This window comes from Scyliorhinus torazame, chromosome 4 (assembly GCF_047496885.1).
Source record: "Scyliorhinus torazame isolate Kashiwa2021f chromosome 4, sScyTor2.1, whole genome shotgun sequence".
Lineage (NCBI taxonomy): Eukaryota > Metazoa > Chordata > Chondrichthyes > Carcharhiniformes > Scyliorhinidae > Scyliorhinus > Scyliorhinus torazame.
This window is the reverse complement of record NC_092710.1, coordinates 292503818-292529717: the sequence shown is the minus strand read 5'-3', so window position 1 is coordinate 292529717 and position 25900 is coordinate 292503818. Positions and strand designations below refer to the sequence as shown.

At 49.7% G+C, this 25900-nt stretch overlaps 1 protein-coding gene across 2 annotated transcripts in view; it reads right to left on the bottom strand.

Annotated features, from left to right (window-relative positions):
- Positions 1–25900, bottom strand: part of LOC140410996 (uncharacterized) — a 357930-nt gene that overhangs the window by 293372 nt on the left and 38658 nt on the right. The window lies entirely within an intron of this gene.

Genomic DNA, 25900 nt, shown 5'->3' with positions numbered 1-25900 from the left:
TTCTTGAAGCTTGCCAGGAAACAGACAGCATCAGAACAACTGAAAAATGATGTTTCTCATGTTAGCACCACCTGTCCAGCCTGAAGCAGCAAAACCTGATGGTCCAGTTGCAAAATTAAATCAACAAACTACAAAAGATCACAAGATATGCCTGGTATTCCTTTGGACCTGTTGCGTTTCCGTGTTCCCGTACGCTTTTGGATTTGACTAATGCTTAATTTTGAATTTTAAAAATAATCCCATAGAAGATACCCCCTTCGGCATATATGCCGGAGAGAGCGCTCATTGGTGTTCCTATCAAGGTCCAGTCATGTATTAGGCCTGGGGTAATGAACTGACAACGATATTCTGATGATTTTAAGCAACGGGTCCATTTTCCAGTAATTGAGCAAGAAGCAACAGAATCACAACATACATACTGACGGTACAGTAATTGATAAACTTCATGAGTTCTTCCTGAACCATGCTCAAATGGAAGATAAACAGAGTGCTTGGGGCAAGCCTCTTGTACAGTTGAAATTAATATAAATTTGCAAATCAAGTTGGTGAAACAGTATTGATAGTTACAATTTTTCAATATTTTTCTCAATACTGAACTCACTGAATGTGAAAACTGTCTTGTTTATCTTATCTTCAGAAGTTTCAGTCATTTGATGCTTCTTTTAAGACGCCAAATCAAACTCAAGTGATCTGTCGGGCGGCACAGTGGCGCAGTGGTTAGCACTGTTGCCTACGGCGCTGAGGACCCAGGTTCAATCCCAGCCCTGGGTCACTGTCTGTGTGGAGTTTGCACATTCTTTCCGTGTCTGTGTGGGTTTCACCCCCACAACCCAAAGATGTGCAGGTTAGGTGGAGTGGCCATTCTAAATTGCCCCTTAATTGGAAAAATATAAATGGGTACTCTAAAAAAAATTTTTTAAACTCAAGTGATCTGTAAATGACATACTGCTAAATCCCTCTGTGACCAGAACTGCATGAATTTAAATAGCTGCTCTTATTTCAGGAACATCTGAATGAATCGTTCAAATCATTTGTTTGTAAATTAAGTTTAGTTGCTTGGATCCACCCTGAGCAAACAGCTCAAAGTTCAGCTGAATAATTATCACTGCAATGTGTCGATCGAAGGTGGGCTATTTCTGTTAGTGATGCTGCTTCTCCCTCCTGAGGTGACTCGATAATAAAACGAGGCCAACATCAAGTTAAATATTAAGCAAAAACAATTCATTTTAGTTGCAGGCCCATTTGATCCTACCTCTCTTGAGTCTAAAATCTTAACATTGCCATCTTCCTGACTCATTGTCCCGGCACTCTGCTTCAGGTATTGTGTAAAGAAATATTTCCAGCTGTTTGTTTCAAATTTGCTGTTGGAAAACTCTGAAACTGTGCATTCTCGTGTCACTGTTTCTGTGTTTCAGACTACTATTTTCAGTTTACACCATCCTTTTACATAGCTTATGAAGTTCACCAGAGCTCTCTCTCTCTCTCTCGAGCCGATTGTTTTTGAGGTCGAAGAGCCCTATCTTATCGAGTCCTTCCTCATCGCTTGTCCTCTTAACACGCGATCAAACTCATTTCTCTCTTTCCATATCCCAGTCAGGTCCTGGATGACCCCTTTTGTTGCAACTACTAAAAGTCAAGCAACAAACAAAAATATCTAATTACCTAATTCTATCCAGAACATGGGGCGTGATTCTCCGACCCCGCCGTGTCCTGAAGTCTCCGCCACCAGAGATTCGGCGGTTGCGGGAATCGCGCCGCACCGGTCGGCGGGAGCGGGAATCGCACCGCGCCGGTCGGCGGGCCCACCCCCGCCGATTCTCCGGCCCGCGATGGGCCGAAGTCCCGCTGCTGGAATGCCTGTCCCGCCAGCGTGGATTAAACCACCTTTTGAACGGCGGGACAAGGCGACGCGGGCAGGCTCCGGGGTCCTGGGGTGCGGGGCGATCTGGCCCCAGGGGGTGCCCTCACGGTGGCCTGACCCGCGATCGGGGCCCACCGATCCGCGGGCGGGCCTGTGCCGTGGGGGCACTCTTTTTCTTCTGCCTTCGCCATGGTCTTCACTATGGCAGAGGCGGAAGATACCCCCTCCCCTGCGCATGCGCAGGGATGACGGCAGCAGCCGCTGACGCTCCCGCGCATGCGCCGACCCACGTCGCCCAGCGAAGACTTTTTGGCCCCGGCTGGCGTGGCGCCAAAGGCCTTTCCCGCCAGCCAGTGGAGCAGAAACCGCTCCGGCGCGGGCCTAGCCCGTCAAGGTGAGCATCAACCTGCGAGACGCAACCTCACCAGAGGGCTGGAACATGGGGAATCTGCTGGGCATCGTCGGCACTCCATGGGACAGGTCCAGCTTGGCACCCAGTGCTCCCTCTTCCCGCTCGGTGCCCATAGGGCCCTGGGGTTCACCTCGGAATGGAGGGGCAGCTGGTTAGAGCCCAGACTGAACCAGCATCACCCAGCTCTGCCAGCCCTGTCGGTTCCCTGATATCTGCACCATCAGGTCGACGCCCTCGGCGATTCACCTCAAGTGATTGGGCAGTGCCTCGGCAATGCGCACCTGCGAGTGAGACAATCTCCACAGCACCTCAGCCTATCTGAGAGCGGGACATGTCCCGGAGAACCTCATCGAGGTCAGCCTGGTACTGGATGACATCCCCAGTGTGGTGGACATTCTGCCGAGACCCTCGGCTGATGACATCACCGACTGGACACCTTCACTAATGGTGTCGACGACTTGCACCAGACTCTGCACTGTGGCCGTCACCCTTGCAATGTTGGCCTCGGTGCCACACATGGCCGGCGACATCTCCTGCACCCGTAGCCTCGGGAACTCCTCCAAGTGGCTATGGAGCTGCTGGAGTGTGTCATCTCCCTCTGAATGCCCCAGCCACTCCCTAACTTCTTCATCAGCTCTGGGAAAACTTCTTCCATAGGCTCAGCATCAGGCTGGGATCCAGCTGGGTCCTGGAATCCAGTAGACTTTCCTCTGCTGTCTCACCTTATAGAATCATAGAATTGTAGAATTTACAGTGCAGAAGGAGGCCATTTGGCCCATCGAGCCTGCACCTGCCCTTGGAAAGGGAACCCTACCTAATCCCAAACCTCCACCTAATCCCCGTAACCCAGTAACCCACCCAACCTTTTTGCATACGAAGGGCCAATCCACCTAACATGCACATCTTTGGAACCTTGGGGTTCCTGCATCCACCTGATGTACAGCAGCAGCTGTGTGGTACTCACCAAATTGCGCCCCAGAAGCCTGACCACTAACATTTCCCACCGAGGTGCGTGTATCTGCACTGGTGGAGGGTGGGGATGACAGCTGTGACGCTTCGATCGTGTCTTCCTCGGAGCTCTCCTCTGAGGTGTTCCCCAGGGAGGCTGGAGAGGGAGCCACCCAGGGCCGGCGCCGTCAGCTGGAGGACCTGCGGGAGAATGGACATGTGGTCCATTCTCCCACAAGTCCTCGAGGGCAATTAGGCATGGCCAATAAATGCAGGCACAGCCTGCAATGCCCACGTCCAATGAACGAATATTAAAAAAAGTTACCGTTCGCTACAACACTTAGAAATCTTTCCGGAGAAACGCGCCCCAGATAACTTCTATCTCTTTACTAATGTATCACAGAATCTTGAGAGTGTTCCAAGTTATTTCATAATTTCTATAATAAATTACAATGTCCATACTCCAGTAAACATCAAGTATGAACATGTCATGAAGCAATTACACCCTCCCACCTATTAGCGGCACTGCAAATGACAGATTTTCAGTTTTAATGTGTCATAGTAGTTAGGTGGAAAAGTAGCAGTTTAGTACAGTATTGCTCAGCAAAGGTTTATATCAACAAAAAGGAAGGACGGTAAAAAGAGGGAAAATCGACTGTGGGTATCTAAGGAAATAAGGGGGAGTATCAAATTGAAGGAAAAAACAAACAAAGTAGCAAAGATCAGTGGGAGACTAGAGGACTGGGAAATCTTTAGGGGGCAACAGAAAGCTACTAAAAAAGCTATAAAGAAGAGTAAGATAGATTATGAGAGTAAACTTGCTCAGAATATAAAAATAGATAGTAAAAGTTTCTACAAATATATAAAACAAAAAAGAATGGCTAAGGTAAATATTGGTTCTTTAGAGGATGAGAAGGGAGATTTAATAATGGGAGATGAGGAAATGGCTGAGGAACTGAACAGGTTTTTTGGGTCAGTCTTCACAGTGGAAGACACAAATAACATGCCAGTGACTGATGGAAATGAGGCTATGACAGGTGAGGACCTTGAGAGGATTGTTATCACCAAGGAGGTAGTGATGGGCAAGCTAATGGGGCTAAAGGTAGACAAGTCTCCTGGACCTGATGGAATGCATCCAAGAGTGCTAAAAGCGATGGCTAGGGAAATTGCAAATGCACTAGTGATAATTTACCAAAATTCACTAGACTCTGGGGTGGTCCCGGCGGATTGGAAATTAGCAAACGTGACACCACTGTTTAAAAAAGGAGGTAGGCAGAAAGCGGGTAATTATAGGCCAGTGAGCTTAACTTCGGTAGTAGGGAAGATGCTGGAATCTATCATCAAGGAAGAAATAGCGAGGCATCTGGATGGTAATTGTCCCATTGGGCAGGCGCAGCATGGGTTCATAAAGGGCAGATCGTGCCTAACTAATTTAGTGGAATTTTTTGAGGACATTAACAGTGCGGTAGATAACGGGGAGCCAATGGATGTGGTATATCTGGATTTCCAGAAAGCCTTTGACAAGGTGCCACACAAAAGGTTACTGCATAAGATAAAGATGCATGGCATTAAGGGGAATGTAGTAGCATGGATAGAGGATTGGTTAATTAATAGAAAGCAAAGAGTGGGGATTAATGGGTGTTTCTCTGGTTGGCAATCAGTAGCTAGTGGTGTCCCTCAGGGATCAGTGTTGGGCCCACAACTGTTCACAATTTACATAGATGATTTGGAGTTGGGGACCAAGGGCAATGTGTCCAAGTTTGCAGACGACACTAAGATAAGTGGTAAAGCAAAAAGTGCAGAGGATACTGGAAGTCTTACAGAGGGATTTGGATAGGCTAAGTGAATGGGCTAGGGTCTGGCAGATGGAATACAATGTTGACAAATGTGAGGTTATCCATTTTGGTAGGAATAACAGCAAAAGGGATTATTATTTAAATGATAAAATATTAAAACATGCTGCTTTGCAGAGAGACCTGGGTGTGCTAGTGCATGAATCGCAAAAAGTTCATTTACAGGTGCAACAGGTGATTAAGGCGGCAAATGGAATTTTGTCCTTCATTGCTAGAGGGATGGAGTTTAAGACTAGGGAGGTTCTGCTGCAATTGTATAAGGTGTTAGTGAGGCCACACCTGGAGTATTGTGTTCAGTTTTGGTCTCCTTACTTGAGAAAGGACGTACTGGCACTGGAGGGTGTGCAGAGGAGATTCACTAGGTTAATCCCAGAGCTGAAGGGGTTGGATTACGAGGAGAGGCTGAGTAGACTGGGACTGTACTCGTTGGAATTTAGAAGGATGAGGGGGGGATCTTATAGAAACATTTAATATTATGAAGGGAATAGATAGGATAGATGCGGGCAGGTTGTTTCCACTGGCGGGTGAAAGCAGAACTAGGGGGCATAGCCTCAAAATAAGGGGAAGTAGATTTAGGACTGAGTTTAGGAGGAACTTTTTCACCCAAAGGGTTGTGAATCTATGGAATTCCTTGCCCAGTGAAGCAGTAGAGGCTCTTTCATTAAATGTTTTTAAAAATAAAGATAGATAGTTTTTTGAAGAATAAAGGGATTAAGGGTTATGGTGTTCGGGCCGGAAAGTGGAGCTGAGTCCACAAAAGATCAGCCATGATCTCATTGAATGGTGGAGCAGGCTCGAGGAGCCAGATGGCCTACTCCTGCTCCTAGTTCTTATGTTCTTTACGACACCTCCTGAACTTTAATTCATTGGCCAGCAGGTGCCTCTGCAAAAAATTGTCACATTGAGTGACTTATGTCTGCCTGCTGGAGGACATGTTTAACTTGAATAACCAAGGCTCCAAACAAGGAAAGAAAAGGAGAGCAGTCATTGTTGTGAAGTTAAAATTAAGGCATGCCTCCCCACTTTCCTCTGCAGGTTCTCAATCACAACATGAATTTGGCCTTAAATAAAAACAGAAAGTGTTGGAAAAACTCAGCAGGTCTGGCAGCATCTGTGAAGAGAGTTAACATTTCAAGTCCAATGGGATTCTTCTTCAGAACTACACTATTATTAATTTGTCCTTCCCAAAATGTGTAGTCCTGAGCAAAACATGCATTAACCACTTGGTAAATTTGCCCATTTTCGGTTTCCCACCCCTAGTTACCGACATTCAAAAAAGAACATCAATTGTACACTGCCTATGCCAATGTGGCTGACTTAGTGTAATTAGCAAGAAATAGACTCAGTCTCTGATTCTGTTCACTAGATTCACTGCAAATCAACTTCTCACAGCTCACTGAATCGTGTCCCTGAGATAACTTATTTATTCCCAATTCTCCATTCAGAAGAATTCTGGAAGGGAAGCAGAAGAGGTGTGGACAAGATAAAACTCTGGAGGAGATTGTAGTGTGCTTCTCCCACAGCCACACCAAGAATGATCATGTGCCGTAGAGAAGAGTAAATGTAGGTCGCCTCAATCCTTTCCCTAAAACGATGGTTTTTGATCCTGGTGGGGCAGAAGGAAATCTCTGACTCACAAACCCTCCCTCCCATTGGTAATGTTTGGGGCCTGTCGAAGCTGTTGGCCATCATATACTTCACCCTTTCCAACCAAGATATATTTCAGCTCGAGGCTAATTGTTTTAAAATTCATGTATGGGATGTGAACATCACTGGTTTGGCAAGCATTTATGGCCTATCCCCAGTTGCCCTTGAGAAGGTGGTGGTGAGCTGCCTTCTTGAACTGCTGCAGTCGCTGAGGTGTAGGTACACCCGCAGTGCTGTTAGGGAGGGAGTTCCAGGATTTTGAACCAGTGACAGGGAAGGAAGACGATATATTTCTAAGTCAGGATGATGAGTGGCTTGGAGGGGAACTTCCAAGTGGTGGTGTTCCCAGCTATCTGCTGCCCTTGTCCTTCTAGGTGTTTGGAAGGAGCTGCCGAATGAACCTTGGTGAGTTCCTGTATCTTGTAGGTGGTACACATGGCTCCCACTGTTTGTCAGCGGCGGAGAGTTTGAATGTTTCTGGAAAGAGTAGCAATCAAGCGACAAGTCAACCTTCACCCACTTAGAAGAACTTCTAGCTTGCTGTGATATTTTACCTCGAGTAACATAAGCTGCTACTTGATGTAGGCTCTGCTGAAAGATGGAGATAGGTTTAACGTATTTATTGAACGATTAACAATGCTCTTAAATGAGTTCGACATTCTACTAATCTGCCTCAAGTAACTCAGTCTACTCTGCTAACTATACAAGCTTGCTCTCGACCATGTGCTGGGGTGTGATGTTGCTGATAATCAACCCTGTCCTGCTCTATTGGTTTCTGCCGGTGGAAGAGGCAGAGCCTGTGTGCCTTGTCCTTTTTATAGTGGTCGTGTAGTGCCCCCTTGTGGTAATGCCACCTCTGGGTGTCCTGATTACCCATTGGTTGTGTCCTGTTCTGATGATCCATTGGTTGCGTGTCTGCATATCATGACATTGCTCTGTGCCCGAACCCAACTTTTCCTAAGGACTATACATGGCCTTGGTTCCTTGCAAATGACATGTTAAAATCTATTTCCTGTGTGTCTACCTCCATCAGGATATTCATCCTCCCCACTGTTCCAGACGTTCTCTTTTTAACCTTAGCATCGCGCTTTGGCTCCTATTGTGTGACTTATAGTTTACCCATTAATCCTGAGTGTGGAACCTGGCCAAAGGCTTTCAAAACAGCCCAAGTGTTACGATATCAGCTGTATTTCAGTCAAAGACTCGAATTACAAAATTCAGCCTATTATTAGAAAACTTCAGTTTTCCCCAAGTCAATTATGGGAAACTTTATTAAATATCAGTATTGAATTCTTTCAAATCTGCTTTACAAATAATGATTGAAAACTTGTTTGAAGCAGTTTAGAATACTGCAGACGAGCTAAGAGTAATGAAATGTTGAGCCGGATTTATTTGCTTGCCCTGTTTGAACAGTGTTAACATTTGCAGTTTGCTCTGGAGCACTCAAAACTATCTTTCAATGCCACATATTGAATAATCAATTGAGTAAACAATGGGCATGGAAATTAGTATGCGATAACATTTACTCAGCTATTTTAAGTGAGTGCCTAAGTTGATTAAAGATTTATTTCTGGTCATTTATACCCAGGAATCGGAGCTCCAGTTGCCAACCTGATCTGAACATGAACTGAATTACTGAGTGGCATTTGGGCTTCTAAAAACTCCTCACTAACCTGAGAAGGTTCTGGTTGTACTTACAGCAAAACTGTTTCACAAACAAAAATTAGGAATTAGGGTTTAATGCAGGGTTCTTCAAACTGGGGGTCGCAACCCATGGGTGCACCATCGGCAGGTGTCGGAGCGTTTGGTCGAGCCATTCCTGTTCGTGGGAGAAGCCCCCAATGGCCGCTCCTGGCTTTTAAGAATGCCGGCCGCAACCGGCTATAAGGTTGGGAACGCTGGCCACGAGCGGCCTTTAAATGCGAACGCTAGAGACTTCCCATCAGAAGTGGCGACAGAGAGCGGGTCACGCACCCGGCATGTACACTGACATCATGCACCCAGTTCGTCCGTGCTTTGGGCCTGAAATCACGGAGAAGAGATTAGTCCATTTTGCAGCTGCCAGCAAGCAGCATCCAGACTGTGAAGAGCTGAAGATGGGTAATTTTGTAATAAGGAAGAGAGGGCCAGAGACAAAAACAGGCCAGGATCTCTCAACTGAATCTGCTAGAGAAAGCTTCTCAGGAGGGTCCACATCAAGACAAAGCATGCTGGTGTGAGCTGTATACAGAACTCCAGGGCCTCTAGTGAACTTGCATTAACAACAAGAACAAAGAAATGTACAGCACAGGAACAGGCCCTTCGGCCCTCCAAGCCCGTGCCGACCATGCTGCCCGACTAAACTACAATTTTCTACACTTCCTGGGTCCGTATCCCTCTATTCCCATCCTATTCATGTATTTGTCAAGATGCCCCTTAAATGTCACTATCGTCCCTGCTTCCACCACCTCCTCCGGTAGCGAGTTCCAGGCACCCACTACCCTCGGTGTAAAAAATTGCCTCGTACATCTACTCTAAACCTTGCCCCTCTCACCTTAAACCTATGCCCCCTAGTAATTGACCCCTCTACCCTGGGGAAAAGCCTCTGACTATCCATTCTGTCTATGCCCCTCATAATTTTGTAGACCTCTATCAGGTCGCCCCTCAACCTCCTTCGTTCCAGTGAGAACAAACCGAGTTTATTCAACCGCTCCTCATAGCTAATGCCCTCCATACCAGGCAACATTCTGGTAAATCTCTTCTGCACCCTCTCTAAAGCCTCCACATCCTTCTGGTAGTGTGGCGACCAGAATTGAACACTATACTCCAAGTGTGGCCTAACTAAGGTTCTATACAGCTGCAACATGACTTGCCAATTCTTATACTCAATGCCCCGGCCAATGAAGGCAAGTATGCCGTATGCCTTCTTGACTATCTTCTCCACCTGTGTTGCCCCTTTCAATGACCTGTGGACCTGTACTCCTAGATCTCTTTGACTTTCAATACTCTTGAGGGTTCTACCATTCACTGTATATTCCCTACCTGCATTAGACCTTCCAAAATGCATTAAGTAGAAACTGAAATCTGGAACAAAGCAGTATAAAGATGGTTTCTTGAGGTATGGCTTTGTTAATTGTGCAAATGCAAATGATGATGCAATGCCCATGAGTTTTATATGCAGGAGAGTACTGGCAAATGAGTTGAATGCTAACTATATCTTACCTTGCAGTCGTCATTTCAATTCTAAACAAACTGAATCTCAAATTGCAAGGAAGGATGATGAATACTTTCGGCATTGTAAAGAAATAGATGCTTTCCAAAAGTCATTGAAACTATGGCAATTCCGAGTACAAAGCCAAAACTACTACATGTTCCCCACACTGATAAGACACATCGAAGAAAACAATGTCAGTAAAGGAACTGTCAATAGACTGGCAAGCCTTATTCAGTCGCATCTGGCTGCGCTGATCAACAGTTTATGTCGCTACTTTCCAGAAAAGTTTCAGGTTTTGAAAAAGAGGTGGGTGAAAAATCCTTTTGGGTTTGAGACCCCAAAGTCAATTATTAACTTACAGCTGATTCCAAATAAAGAGACTGAACTTCTGTGCCTCACCTGCGACAGCACATTTAAAACATGCCACAAGTCCACGAGGCTGTCAGCATTCTGGAGTAGCGTTCCGAGGAGTATCCAGTGCTGAGTAAAACAAGCACTTTGTTGATATTGCCCTTCACAATGACCTACATGTGCGAGGTTGGAATTTCCATCTTCACAAAGATGAAGACAGCACTAAGCAACCGGCTGAACTCTGCACCTGATATGCGCATTGCCCTCTCCTCCTGTGAACCTGATTGGAGTGAGATCGTGAGGCGGCTCACCTGTCGCATTAAAGGTAAGCAAAAATGGTATTGCGAAGGTCGGCCAGTGTGGGTGGAAACAGTCGGCCAGCATGGGTCCTGAAGGTCGGCCAGTTGTTAAAAGTGAGTCCCGGAAAAATAAATTGGAAAAACATTGGTTTAATGGAAAGAGTGCCATGTAATACCTTACTCCTCCCTATCTCTGTAATATCAGGGCTCACAACCTATTGAGGTAACTTGGCTCCTTTAATTCTGGACTCTTGAGCAGCCCAATTTCAGTTTGCATGGTGCCAAATTCTGGAATCCCTCCCCATTTCCCCACCTTACTTTCCTCCTTGAAAACACATCTTAAAATCTTCCGGTTTAACCAAATTTTGGCCAACTGACCTATTATTACTTATGTGGTTTGGTTTGTTCTGCATCTCTGATGCATCTTGGGAAATGTCATGACTTTAAAGGCACTATATAAATATAAGTTGTTGTTGTTAGATAAACCTACTGAACCACAGAGGGAACAAGTCAACATTCAGGGCAATTTAACATTTTGCCTTTTATACAACAAGAATAAATACTTGCTCTCATTTAAGAATATGCATTGCTACTCTGCAAGGGCTCTTGGTGTTGAGGCAGCCATTTTACTCTGGCCGCAGGTGTGCTGAGCTGTCAACCCAAGTATACAAGCCAGCCATGTTGGTCTGGCTGGACTTTCCCATCAATACCAGGACAGCTCCATGGCCGGGATTGTAAATTTACTAACTCAACTTTACAGCGACTGCACGCAAGCCAAAAGCTGCAGAGCAGTAGTCATTCTGGTGTGACCACATTCTCTAAATCTACCCAGGTAAATCTACCCAGGTCAAAGGTTGCCAGAATTTCAAGTACCTCAACATGGGGCTCTATATTAGAGCTACCTCCACCAAATAAAAATAAAATTATATCAGGAGCAATAGTCTGAATGCAGCCAAGATAAAAAGATTTTAAAAAAATACTCTCGCTGTTGGTGGTTATGGGCAGAAATTTGCGCCCCATCCGCCACAAACGCAAACGGTGAGGTGGGATTAAAAAAAAACAGATTCTCGTGGCAAGGTCATGTTTTCCGATGTTCCTGCCCCTCACTGGTGACGTAACGAGGTTCCCGTCCAGAAAGATCAGGAATTTCATTTCAATAAATTACAATATAATTAAAGGGCTTCTTGGATGTATGTTCCCCCCAGAATAGAAATACCCCCCCGTCGGTGAGGTTTACAACTGCTTTTGAAAAACATGAACCAGGCAGAGGGAACACACCGGGAGCGTACAGGTAAGTATAGCCCCCAGGGGAAGAGGGACAGCCCTGAGCTGTGCCCTGGCACTGCCTTAGATACAAGTCACCATTGCTGGCAAACAAAGTCAGATACATAGTGAACTATGTTCACTCAATCCGTTCCACAGACAAGGCTCAACGCTACTAATCTATTTAACTTCCAATGCCTATACTTATCCTAGCAACCTTTAATCATCTTCTGAATAATACAATATATAGTTTCTAATCAGGGGCGAAATTCTCCGACCCCCCGCTGGGTCGGAGAATCGCCGGGGGCTGGCGTGAATCCCACCCCCGCCGGTTGCCGAAGTGTCCGGCACCGGAGATTTGACGGGGGCGGGAATCGCGCCGCGCCGGTTGGCGGCCCCCCCCCGCTCGATTCTCTGGCCCGGATGGGCCGAAGTCCCGTCGCTAAAATGCCTGTCCCGCCGCATAAATTAAATCACCTACCTTACCGGCGGGACAAGGCGGCGCGGGCGGGCTCCGGGGTCCTGGGGGGGGCGCGGGGCGATCTGGCCCCGGGAGGTGCCCCCACGGTGGCCTGGCCCGCGATCGGGGTCCACCGATCCGCGGGCGGGCCTGTGCCGTGGGGGCACTCTTTCCCTTCCGCCTTCGCCACAGTCTCCACCATGGCGGAGGCGGAAGAGACTCCCTCCACTGCGCATGCGCGGGAATGCTGTCAGCGTCGCTGACGCTCCCGCGCATGCGCCGCCCGGAGATGTCATTTCCGCGCCAGCTGGCGGGGCACCAAAGGCCTTTTCCACCAGCTGGCGGGACGGAAATTCGTCCGGCGCCAGCCTAGCCCCTCAATGTTGGGGCTCGGCCCCCAAAGATGCAGAGCATTCCGCAGCTTTGGGGCGGCGCGATGCCCGTCTGATTTGTGCCATTTTGGGCGCCAGTCGGCGGACATCGCGCCGATTCCGGAGAATTTAGCCCCAGATCTTTATCCACTTCCTTTTAAAAGTGGTTGATTGGAATAGTACAAACATATTTTATTCACTGTTATTTCTACATCTACTACCCAATGAAGGGAGTGTTGATTTTTTCAAATCTCCCTGCCTCATTGGAGCACTTAATTACTTTCCTGTCGTTCTGCAATCATAGAATCATAGCATCCCTGCAGTGCAAAAAGAGGCCATTTGGCCCATTGAGTCTCCACCGACCCTCTGAAAGAGCACTCCACCTAGCCCCACGCTGCCCCCGACACACTCACACACCCAACTCCGCCTCCCCCCCCTCCCCATCCTCGTAACCCAATAACACCACCTAACCTTTTTGGGTACAAAGGGCAATTTATCACAGCCGATCCACCTAACCTGCACGTCATTGGACTGAAATGAAATGAAATGAAATGAAAATCTCTTATTGTCACAAGTAGGCTTCAAATGAAGTTACTGTGAAAAGCCCCTAGTCGCCACATTCCGGCGCCTGTTCGGGGAGGCTGGTACAGAAATTGAACCTGCGCTGCTGGCCTGCCTCAGTCTGCTTTAAAAGCCAGCTATTTAGCCCTGTGCTAAACCAGCCCCTTGTGGGAGAAGGTACGGGGAGAACGTGCAAACTCCACACAATGAACCAAGGCCATGTGACCTGCTCTCTGCCGCCACTTTTAACATTAATATACTCTTAACATTAGTGGGCCTGCTTGTGTGTGTCATCTATGCCTCTCATACTTAAGAGCTTGTATGCCATCCGCTCTTCATCTGTTCCCCAACAATGAAGTGCAGATTAGAAATTTCATTAAGAGAAACCACAGCCTTGTTTAGTATGGGAAGTGGAAAAAACTCACTCTGACTCAACTGATGGTTGAGAATGTGAGAATGGGGCAGCATGGTAGCGCAGTGGTTAGCACCGCTGTCTCACGGCACCGAGGTCCCAGGTTCGATCCCGGCTCTGGGTCACTGTCCGTGTGGAGTTTGCACATTCTCCCCATGTTTGCGTGGGTTTCGCCCCCACAACCCAAAAGATGTGGAAGCTAGGTGGATTGGCCACGCTAAATTATCCCTTAATTGCAAAAAATTAATTGGGTATTCCAAATTTATGAAAATAAAAGAGAATGTGAGAATGCACCAGATCCTCCATTCTCCAAATGGTCAGACCCTGGAGGTACCCTGGAAGGTGCTGGGGAAAGATTGATCTATCCCAATGCAAAGACTCCATGGGAATTGCCTCGGAAGCTTCAACGTCTGATGGATAATTCCCCTGCATCCATAATCCTCCGAAAAAGTCTCCAACTCTGACTTAGAGTCCAAGGAGTCAAATTCACTTACCTGGATAGATACCCAAGAAATGTTAGACAGAAAAAAAATCCATATCTAACTCCTGGGTAACTATGCAATTGACCACCACCCCAACTGCACAATGATCACCCCTCTCCTCCAAACCCCCTCCCCAACTCCCCAAACCTTGACCATCCAACACCCTGACATACCAACACTCGAACCCTCCAACCCACTCCACCCTTCAACTCCACCGACCTCCAACACTCCCTTGACTCTTCAATGCTGTCCCCCTGCCTTCGAGCCACCTGATCCTCCTGTGTCCCCAACCCTCCAACAGCCCCGGCTTTCTGACATCCCCCAACCCTCTGACTCTTCCCCCATGCGCCCGACCTTCCATCTCCCCCAACCCCTGACTGCCACTGACCACCAACTCTCCCCTGACCTTCCAGCCCCAGACTCGCCGACTTCCACTTGACTCTCCGAGCCCCCAATCCTCCAACTCCCCCCAACTCAAACTGACATGACCTTACCACTACTTACCACGTCACCCTATCAAGCTGGCCTCATCACCCTACCTGCTCTTCCACCTACCAACCTGCCATTCCATGCAGCCTGCCACCTACCATACTGTCACCCTACTCACCCAATCACCTAACCACACTGGCATTCTCCCACCCTACCATTCTACTCATAATAATAATAAGAATAATGTTTATTATTGTCACAATTAGGCTTACATTAACACTGCAATGAAGTTACAGTGAAATCCCCTAGTCGCCACACTCCGGCCAGTTCGGGTACACTGAGGGAAAATTCAGAATGTCCAATTTACCTAACAACACATCTTTCGGGACTTGTGGTAGGAAACCAGAGGACTCGGAGGAGCCCCACGCCGACACGGGGAGAACGTGCAGACTCCGCACAGACAGTGACCCAAGCCGGGAATTGAACCTGGGACCCTGGCGCTGTGAAGCATTAGTGCTAACCACTGTGCTACCGTGCCGCCGACTCATGCTCCCCTCATCATGTTCATGCTCATTCACTAATACAGCCAAAAAAAATGTCCAAAACATTTCACTGCTTTAGTGAATGATGACTTAACAAAATTCGGCAGCAAGTGCCATAAGAAAGTGGGCATATTTGGACTTCAACAATGAAGGACTCCAGAACACATAAGCTGCACATTCCTGAAGAGACCCAGTTCAGAAGTCCTGGCCAAAAATACAGAGCTCCAGCACCATGTAGAATAAAATAGGACTGGAGTGGCAATCTGACAGTGATTGCTAATCCTCAGAGGATTCAGCACTATGTATTGGAAGGCTGAGCAAGAATACTTTAAGACTCAAAGACACATCTGGATCTACAGTGCTCAAATCAATGCATGAAATAAATTAGTTGTCAATTGTGGAACTAAAATTATTATTCTTCACGTGCAGAAAAATTAATCTGAATATTATCTTTAAAAAATATTTTATGACTTCCGGGTGCGGCGATGACCAGCTAAGTCGCACGTTTCGGCAGCTCCCGATGGAAAGGACTTTTGGGCTCTTAATAGGAGCCCCAACGGCAATTTTAACGGCTAAAAACACTGTGCGGTAAACCAGAAGGGAATCCCCCCTGGACACGGATGGAAAAAGGAGAGGAAAGTGGCCGGATTGCGGTGGATCCTCTAGAGCAGCGGCCAGGAAGGCAAGCACAAAGCAAGATGGCGTCGGAAGGAGGCAGTTTAATATGGGGCCCTGACCAACAAGAGTTCCTGCGGCGTTGCGTGGAAGAACTTAAAAAAGAGATGAAGAAGGAGCTGTTGGCCCCGATATTACAGGCGATTGAAGGGCTAAAGGAGGAGCAAAAGACCCAGGAGCAGGAGCTTCAGGTCGTGAAGGCAAAGGCTGCTGAGAATGAGGACGACATACAGGGCCTGGTGGTGAAGACAGAGATGCACGAGGCACAACACAAAAGGTGTGTGGAAAGGCTGGAGGTGCTGGTGAATAATGCGAGGAGGAAGAATTTAAGGATTCTTGGTCTTCCCGAAGGTGCAGAAGGGGCGGACGTCGGGGCATATGTGAGCACGATGCTGCACTCGTTAATGGGATCGGAGGCCCCAACGGGCCCGTTGGAGGTGGAGGGAGCCTATCGAGTTATGGCGCGAAGACCGAGGGCTGGAGAAATTCCTCGAGCCATAGTGGTGAGATTTCTCCGATATAAGGACAGAGAGATGGTCCTCAGATGGGCAAAGAAAACTCGGAGCAGTAGGTGGGAGAACGCGGTGATCCGCGTATATCAAGATTGGAGTGCGGAGGTGGCGAGAAGGAGGGCAAGCTTTAATCGGGCCAAGGCGGTGCTGCACAAAAGGAAGGTTAAATTTGGAATGCTGCAGCCGGCAAGACTGTGGGTCACACATCAAGGGAAACACCACTACTTTGAAACGGCAGAAGAGGCGTGGACATTTATTGTCGAGGAGAAGCTGGAATAAGCGGGCTAGAAAAAGAACGTTTGGGATAAAGTGGTGGGGCGAATATGTGGGGTGAAGAGGGGGAAAAGGGGGAAGAGATGATTTCCCAAGTTGTTAATCCTGCGACCCTGTAACTTTTCTCTCTTCCCCATGTCGTGGGGGAGGGGGGGAGGGAGGATGAGGAGCTGGGGGCGTCGGCCATTGGGGGCGGGGCCAAATGGGAAGCGCGGGCTTTGTTCCCGCGCTATGGTAATCATGGCGGGAACAGGGAAGCAGGAAGGAGGGGGCCTCGCACAGTGGGAGCCGAGGTCACGGGGGGAAGCCGAGGTCGGCCAGAGTTTGCTGACTTCTGGGAGCAACATGGGGGGTGCAATTACGCTAGTGAGGGATCTAGCGGGGAGGGGGGTTAACTGGGTTGCTGCTGCTGGGGAGAAGGGGGAGCTGGTATGGGGTGGGGTGGTCGGGGCGGGAGGGCGCCGTTGGGGGGAGATACGGCTACGTGGGAACCGGGTGAGGAGCTGGATTGAAAAAGGAGATGGCTAGTCGACAAGTGGGGGGGGGTAAAGAGCCCCCCAACCCGGCTGATCATGTGGAATGTGAGAGGGCTGAACGGGCCGATAAAGAGGGCACGGGTACTCGCACACCTAAAGAAACGGATTCCCAGTTGAATTCTATAGGAAATATATGGACTTGCTGGCCCCGCTACTGAGGAGAACCTTTAATGAGGCGAGGGAAAGGGGGCAGCTGCCCCCGACTATGTCAGAGGCAACGATATCGCTCCTCCTAAAGAAGGAAAAAGACCCGCTGCAATGCGGGTCCTATAGGCCTATTTCCCTCCTGAATGTGGACGCTAAGATTCTGGCCAAGGTAATGGCAACGAGGATAGAGGATTGTGTCCCGGGGGTGGTTCATGAGGACCAAACTGGGTTTGTGAAGGGGAGACAGCTGAATACAAATATACGGAGGCTGCTAGGGGTAATGATGATGCCCCCACCAGAGGGGGAAGCGGAGATAGTGGTGGCAATGGATGCCGAGAAAGCATTTGATAGAGTGGAGTGGGATTATTTGTGGGAGGTGCTGAGGAGATTTGGCTTTGGAGATGGGTATATCAGATGGGTACAGTTGCTGTATAGGGCCCCGATGGCGAGTGTGGTCACGAATGGACGGGGGTCTGATTATCTTCGGCTCCATAGAGGGACGAGGCAGGGATGTCCTCTGTCCCCGTTATTGTTTGCACTGGCGATTGAGCCCCTGGCCATAGCATTGAGGGGTTCCAGGAAGTGGAGGGGAGTACTCAGGGGAGGAGAAGAACACCGGGTATCTCTGTATGCGGATGATTTGTTGCTATATGTGGCGGACCCGGCGGAGGGGATGCCAGAGATAATGCGGATACTTGGGGAGTTTGGGGATTTTTCAGGGTATAAATTGAACATGGGGAAAAGTGAGTTGTTTGTGGTGCATCCAGGGGAGCAGAGCAGAGAAATAGAGGATTTACCGTTGAGGAAGGTAACAAGGGACTTTCGGTACTTGGGGATCCAGATAGCCAAGAATTGGGGTGCATTACATAGGCTTAATTTAACACGGTTGGTGGAACAGATGGAGGAGGACTTTAAGAGATGGGACATGGTGTCCCTGTCACTGGCAGGTAGGATGCAGGCAGTTAAAATGGTGGTCCTCCCGAGATTCCTTTTTGTGTTTCAGTGCCTCCCGGTGGTGGTCACGAAGGGTTTTTTCAAAAGAATCGAGAAGAGTATTATGAGTTTATGTGTGGGCCGGGAAGACCCCGAGAGTGAGGAGGGGATTTTTGCAGCGTAGTAGGGACGGGGGGGGCTGGCACTACCGAGCCTAAGTGAGTACTACTGGGACGCCAATATTTCAATGGTGCATAAGTGGATGGGAGAAGAGGAGGGAGCGGCGTGGAAGAGATTGGAGAGGGCGTCCTGCAGGGGGACTAGCCTACAAGCTATGGTGACGGCACCGTTACCGCTCTCACCGAAGAAATACACCACAAGCCCGGTGGTGGTGGCTACATTGAAAATTTGGGGGCAGTGGAGACGGCATAGGGGAAAGACGGGAGCCTCGGTGCGGTCCCCGATAAGAAATAACCATAGGTTTGTTCCGGGGAGAATGGATGGGGGATTTGGAGCATGGCAAAGAGCAGGGGTAGCACAATTGAGAGATCTGTTCGTAGATGGGACGTTTCCGAGTCTGGGAGCGCTGACGGAAAAATATGGGTTGCCCCAAGGGAATGCATTTCGGTATATGCAACTGAGGGCTTTTGCAAGGCAACAGGTGAGGGAATTCCCGCAGCTCCCGACGCAGGAGATGCAGGATAGAGTGATCTCAGAGACGTGGATGGGGGATGGTAAGGTGTCGGACATATATAGGGAAATGAGGGACGAGGGGGAGATCATGGTAGATGAGCTGAAAGGGAAATGGGAAGAAGAGCTGGGGGAGGAGATTGAGGAGGGGCTGTGGGCTGATGCCCTACGTAGGGTAAACTCATCGTCCTCGTGTGCCAGGCTAAGCCTGATACAATTTAAGGTGTTACACAGGGCGCATATGACTGGAGCACGGCTCAGTAAATTTTTTGGGGTAGAGGATAGGTGTGCGAGATGCTCGAGAAGCCCAGCGAATCACACCCACATGTTCTGGTCATGCCCGGCACTACAGGGGTTTTGGGTGGGGGTGGCAAAGGTGCTTTCAAAGGTGGTGGGGGTCCAGGTCGAACCAAGCTGGGGGTTGGCTATATTTGGGGTTGCAGAAGAGCCGGGAGTGCAGGAGGCAAGAGAGGCTGACGTGTTGGCCTTTGCGTCCCTAGTAGCCTGGCGCAGGATATTGTTAATGTGGAAGGAAGCCAAACCCCCGGGGGTGGAGACCTGGATAAACGACATGGCAGGGTTTGTAAAGTTAGAACGGATTAAGTTCGTACTAAGGGGTTCGGCTCAGGGGTTCACCAGGCGGTGGCAACCGTTCGTCGAATACCTCACAGAAAGATAGAGGGAATGGAAAAGAGGAAGACAACAGCAGCAACCCAGGGGGGAGGAGGGGGGGGGGAGGAATCGGACGGACTCTTAGGGATGTCATTGTATATGTATAGGCACTTGTTAGAGGTAATGTATATTGGACTGTTGGATTGTATCTTTGGAGAGTATTTATTTTTGACAAGGCAGTTGCCATTTAGTTTGGTTTTTGTTTCTGTTCATATATTATTTATTTATTTGTTTAAAACTGGCCATTGTTATTTATATTGTTTTATTGTTGTTAAAAAGAAACACTACGTACTGTTATGTTTGGCCAAAAAATGTTGAATAAAATATATATTTTTTTAAAAATAAAAATAAAATATTTTATACTGCTTTTATAAAAATGATCTGTTTCTTTACAGACCTGACAGTATTCTTTTATGTCCATCCATGAACCCAAGCCACAGGTTCCACATTTCACACCATACACATTTATTGCAATCCTTTCCTTAGTTAATGAGGAAATCAAGATGATAGAAGATAAATAACCTGGAAAATGGAAAGCGGATCAAACCCACATCATTCCTGAATGAGGTCATCTCCAGTTAACATCTTCACTTGGGGCGCGATTCTCTGGAAAGATTTCCAAGTGTGGTAGCGAGCGGCCGCGAGATTCCCAGCGCTCGGCCCTGCAAGACCAGCAACGCTATTCAACATTAATTGGTCACATAATCAAGCCCCACGGGCTTCTCGCTGCAAATAAAGGTTTGACAGCAGTTTGGCCAACACCGTGCTCGCCAGCTCCCAGCTAACAAGGTCGAGCAGCACTTACTCAGCCATCTTGCAATAATAGCACCAAGGAGACCAGCCTCAAGATTCGGGGACGCTGCCCTGGGGAGGCTGCTAGACGCTGTGGAGGCCAGGAGGGATGTCCTGTTCCCCTGAGGGTCCATGAGGGTCAGCCACAGGCAGCACTGTGGCAGCGGATGTGATCACGGGGACCAGGAGTGACAAAACGTCAATGACCTACACCGGGCAGCATGAGTGAGTAGACACCAATGCCCATCACCAGCGCCCCTCCCTCCACCACCCCCCAGACCTATCCGCCTCCAGGGGAGCATCCACCATCCAACTCTCCACGCGACTCCAAACCCTCCCTCCACCCCCTCACCCTTCAACCTCGTCAACCCTTCCTCCACTCCCCCCCCCCCGCCAAACCCTCCAGTCACAGCCCCCCCCTTCCAATCACTGAACCACCCGTGTTCAGGAAAAGCTCTCCCACAATCGCCGGGAAAGGGCTCAGACTGGCGGAGGTGTGCTAGACACCAGAATCCTCACCACCTTCGAGAAGCGTGCCATGGAGATGACCGGTGTGGCCATGGACAGGGTGGTCACCAACTCGGAGGCCGGTGGATGCTGTCGTGGTGAGGAACCACCAGACTCCACCCAGACGACCTGTCAAACAGGAGTTGTTATTGTCTTACTGACTGACCCATCCCTCCCACTTACCACATGTCCATTCTCCCGCAGGTCCTCCAGCCGACTGCGCCGGCCCATCCCGGGTGGCACCCTCTCCAGTCTCCCATGATACTACCTCAGAGGTGAGCTTCGAGGATGCCACCATAATAGTCGCGTCACAGCTGTCATCCTCACACTCAACCAGCGCAGATACACACACCTCAGTGGGTCAGGCTTCCGGGGCACAATCTGGTGAGCACCACACTGCTGCTGATATACATCAGGCGGAGGCAGGAACGGCCATGCGGGACAGCAGTCGGAGGTCAGCTGGATCCCAGGATCCAGATGGATCCCAGCCTGATGCTGAGCCTGTGGAATAAGTTTTCCCGGAGATGATGGAGACGTTAGGGAGCAGCCGGGACATTCAGAAGGAGATGTCAGCGAAACTCCAGCTGATCCACAGCTGGCTGGAGGAGTCTCAGAGGCTATGGGCACAGGAGATGTCATCAGCAATGCATGGCACCGAAGCTAGTGCGGCGACCGCAATGGAGAACCTGGTGCACGACATCGGCACCATGAGTGAAGGTGTCCAAGGCACCGTGCAGTCAGTGATGACCATTGCTGAGCGTCTCGACAGAATGTCCGCCTCGCTGGGGGATATCACCCAGTACCAGGCCGACCTTGATGAGGTTGTGCGGGACAGATGGGCATGGCCGAGGCCCTGCAGAACTTGTCCCAGTCGCAGGTGGGCATTGCCGAGACGCTGCAGAGCATGGCCCAGTCACTGAGGCGCATCGCTGAGGGCGTCGACACAACGGTGCAGACCATGGAGAACCGCCAGGGCTGGCAGAGCCAGATGATGCAAGGGCAGCCAGGGCTCGAACCAGCTGTCCCTCCATCCCAAGATGAACGCCAGGGCCTTATGGGTGTGTTATTATGTTACTTTGAGTAACATAAGCCGCTACTTGGTGTAGGCGTTGCTGAAGGGTACTCCAGACCTTGAGGTAAGTTGAACATATTTATGGCGCGTTTAACAAAGCTCCTAAATGAGTTCTATACTCTACTAATCTGACTCTAGTAACACACTATGCTCTACTAACTATATGAGCTTGCTCTAGACCACGTGCTATGGTGTGACGGTGCTGTTAACCACACAAGTCATGCTCTCTAGGTTTCTGCCAGTGGAAGAGGCAGGGCCTGTGTGCCTTGTCCTTTTTATAGTGGTCGTGTGGTGCCCTCTTGTGGTGATGCCACCTCTGGGTGTCCTGATTATCCATTGCTTGTGTCCTGTTCTGAAGACCCATTGGTTACGTGCCTGCATATCATTACATCTCCCCCCCCCCTTTTTTTTATATATGCCTGTCTAATGTGGTAATGGTAGCTATGGTTGAAAGTATTAAAGAAAACAACCTGATATGCATGACTTGTATATACAATGGACATAAGAAGGCAAATGTTCATTAGTCCAGTCTCTGGGGTCTCCGTCTTATCCTTGATTACCTCCGGAGAGGTGGCGGAGGGGCTGCTGGTGTCTTGATAGGTGCTTCAACAGACGGAAGTGGAGGGGGAATTGGTTGTGGGCGTATGATTTTCCGAAGTGCCCTTTGATTTCGTTGAATGATGGTGCCATCAGCCGTTTTTAATCACATAGGATCTGGGTGTGGCCTGCCGAAAGATGACAGCTGGGGCAGAGCACCCACCATCAGGGTGTTTTGATCCTGACAGTGTCTGCTGGGGATAGCGCATCCAGATCGCTGGCATGTAAGTCATAGTTCTGTTTCTGACTGTCACGAAGCTGTTGCATCTTTTGTAGTACCGGTATGTGATCAGGGTTGGGCAGGGGTAGAGCTGGAAGTGTTGTCCTCAGGTCCCTGTTCATCAGCAGTTGAGCTGGTGACATGCCAGTCGATAAGGGAGTCGCCCGGTATGCTAGTAGTGCAACGTGTATGTCGGAGGCGGAGTCCGAGGCTTTGTGAATCAGTTGCTTGACGATATGCACCCACTTTTCGACTTTGACGTTGGACTGCGGGTAGTGCGGACTGGAGGTGACGTGTCTGAAGTTGTAGTTTTTAGCAAACGTGGTCCATTCTCGACTGTGGAAACACGGGCCGTTGTCGCTCATGACAGTATTTGCGATGCCATGCCGCGAGAATGTCTCTTTGCACGCTTTGATGACGGTCTTTGAGGTGTGGTCAGACAGCTTCAACACCTCAGGATAGTTTGAGAAGTAATCAATGAGTATGATGTAGTCACGACCCTTCGCATGGAATAGGTCAATGCCGACCTTTGACCATGGAGAGGTTTCCAGGTCGTGTTGTTGGAGCGTCTCCTTGCCCTGTGCTGGTTGGAACTTCTGACAGGTCTCGCAGTCCAGAACCATGACCGTGATGTTCTGGTTGATGCCGGGCCAGTAGACGGCTTGTCGGGCCCTGCGTCTGAATTTTTCTATGCCCAGGTGTCCTTCGTGAATCTGCCACAGTACCATGCGCTGGAAACGCAGTGGGATCACTATTCTGTCCATCTTCAGGAGGATTCCGTTGATCAGCTGTAGGTCGTCTTTGATGTTGTAGAATTGAGGGCATTGCCCTTTTGGCCAGCCATTGTTGAGGTTGTAGATGACTCGCTGCAACAGGGGGTCTTTGGCCGTCCCTTCTCTGATACGAACGAGTTTTCCGTCTGTTGCAGGGAGGTTGCTTGCGCACATTTGTCCCTGCGATTCAATGTGCTGGATGATCTCCAGTGGCTCACTTCGTGAGGTGACGGAGCGGGACAATGCATCAGCAATGATGAGCTCTTTGCCAGGCGTGTACATCAGATTGAAATCGTACCTCCGGAGTTTGAGCAGAATTCTCTGCAATCGGGGCATCATGTCGTTCAGGTTCTTTTGGATGATGTGGACCAGAGGTCTGTGATCTGTTTCAACGGTAAATGTTGGCAGGCCATAGACGTAGTCATGGAATTTGAGGATGCCGGTGAGAAGACCTCAACACTCCTTTTCAACCTGCGCGTACCTGGTCTCTGTCGATGTCATTGCCCGTGACGCGTATGCGCTGGGACCCATGATGATGTGCCATTTTTCTGCAGCAGTACCGCTCCAATACCATCCCGACTCGCATAGGTCGAGATCTTAGTTTCTCGATCTGGGTCAAAGAATGCGAGGATGGGTGCAGTAGTGAGTTTGGCCTTCAGCTCCAACCACTCTGTCTGGTGTTCCGTGTTCCCCTCGAAGGCGGTAGATTTCTTGATCAGTTTTCTTAGGGATGTTGTGTTTGTGGCCAAACTCGGGATGAATTTGCCTAGGAAGGTTACCACTCCAAGGAAGCGCAGCACTGCTTTCTTGTCCTCGGGGACTTTCATTGCTTCAATGGCTTTTATTTTGTCCGTGTCCGGGCATACACCGTGTTTCGATATCTGATCACCCAGGAACACCAGCTTGGACGCCCCAAAGCAGCAGTTGGATTTGTTTAGCTTGAGGCCATGCTCATGTATGCGTCAGAATACTCTCTTTAGTCACGACACATGTTCCTCCAGAGTTGAAGACCAGATTATGACATCGTCAACGTAGACACGAACCCAGTCTATTCCTTCCATTATCTGTTCCATGATGCGGTGCAATATTTCTGATGCCGAGATGATGCCAATTGGCATTCGGTTGTAGCAGAATCTGCCAAAAGGCATTTTAAAGGTGCAGAGTTTTCTGTTGGATTCTTCGAGTTGAATTTGCTAGAATCCTTGGGATGCGTCCAGTTTTGAGAAGAAGCGCGCAGGTGCCATTTCGCTCGTGATTTCTTCCCTTTTTGGGATTGAGTAATGTTCCCTCATTGTGGGGGCGATTCTCCGATATGGAGGCCAAGTGTTCGCGCCATCGTGAACGCCGTCACGTTTCACGAAGGCGCGAGCAGGGCACGGGCACGACCTATTCTGGCCCCCACAGGGGGCCAACATGGCGCTGGATCAGTTCACGCCGCTCCAGTGTCCTTACGCGGTGCCAAATGGGCGCCGTGCCAACCCGCGCATGCACAGTTGGGGCAGCCCAATCCTGCAAATGCGCAGTTGGGCCGCGCCATCCTGCGCATGCGCGGGGAACATCTTACACACGCCGGCCCCTCACCAACATGGGGTCGGTGTTTTGGAGCCGCGCACGGAAGGAGGCCGGCCCGCCGATCGGTGGGCCCCGATCGCGGGCCATACCCCATCGGAGGCTACCCCGGTGAAGGAGCCCCGCTCCCTCCCCCACAGGCCGCGCCCCAGCGTTCCCGCAGAGTTCCCGCCGGCAGCGACCAGGGGTGGACGGCACCGGCGGGAACCTGTCGTATCGTAGTGGCCGCTCGGCCCATCCGGCCGGAGAATCGCCGCTCGCCAGTTCTCTGAGCGGCCCGGTGCGAATAGCTCGCCACTGGTTTCCGGGGGGGGTGGGAGAATCGCGTGCGGGGTCGGGGCGGCGTGGCGCGATTCGCGCGGTGCCCCGGCGATTCTCCCACCCGGCGCCCAATGTTTTTGTTTACATCCTTGGGGTCGATGCAGATTTGTAGGTCCCCCGAAGGCTTCTTGACGCAGACCATCGAGCTGACCCAGTCAGTTGGTTCAGTGACCTTAGAGATGATGCCATTGGTTACGTGTCTGCATATCATTACAATGGGCACCGACCTGGAGAAGGGGGCGCCAACCCGGACCCGTACCATGGAGTAGCCATCAGCTCCCCCGAGTTCCACCCCTCTGATGTCAATGATGATGTAGTTCTCCGCCCGGGCAAACAGGGCATCCGTTACCTGTCGGATGTACCTGTGGGCTGTGGCGTACGAGATACCACATAAGTCCTGTTCGAGCCCTGGAATGATCCCGAGGCATTAAAGTTCAGAGCTGCGGTGACCTGGATGGCCACCATGCTCCTCCTCCAGGTGGTGCCAAGTCCCCGAGGATTCGGCACAGATGCCGCATCGTCTCCTT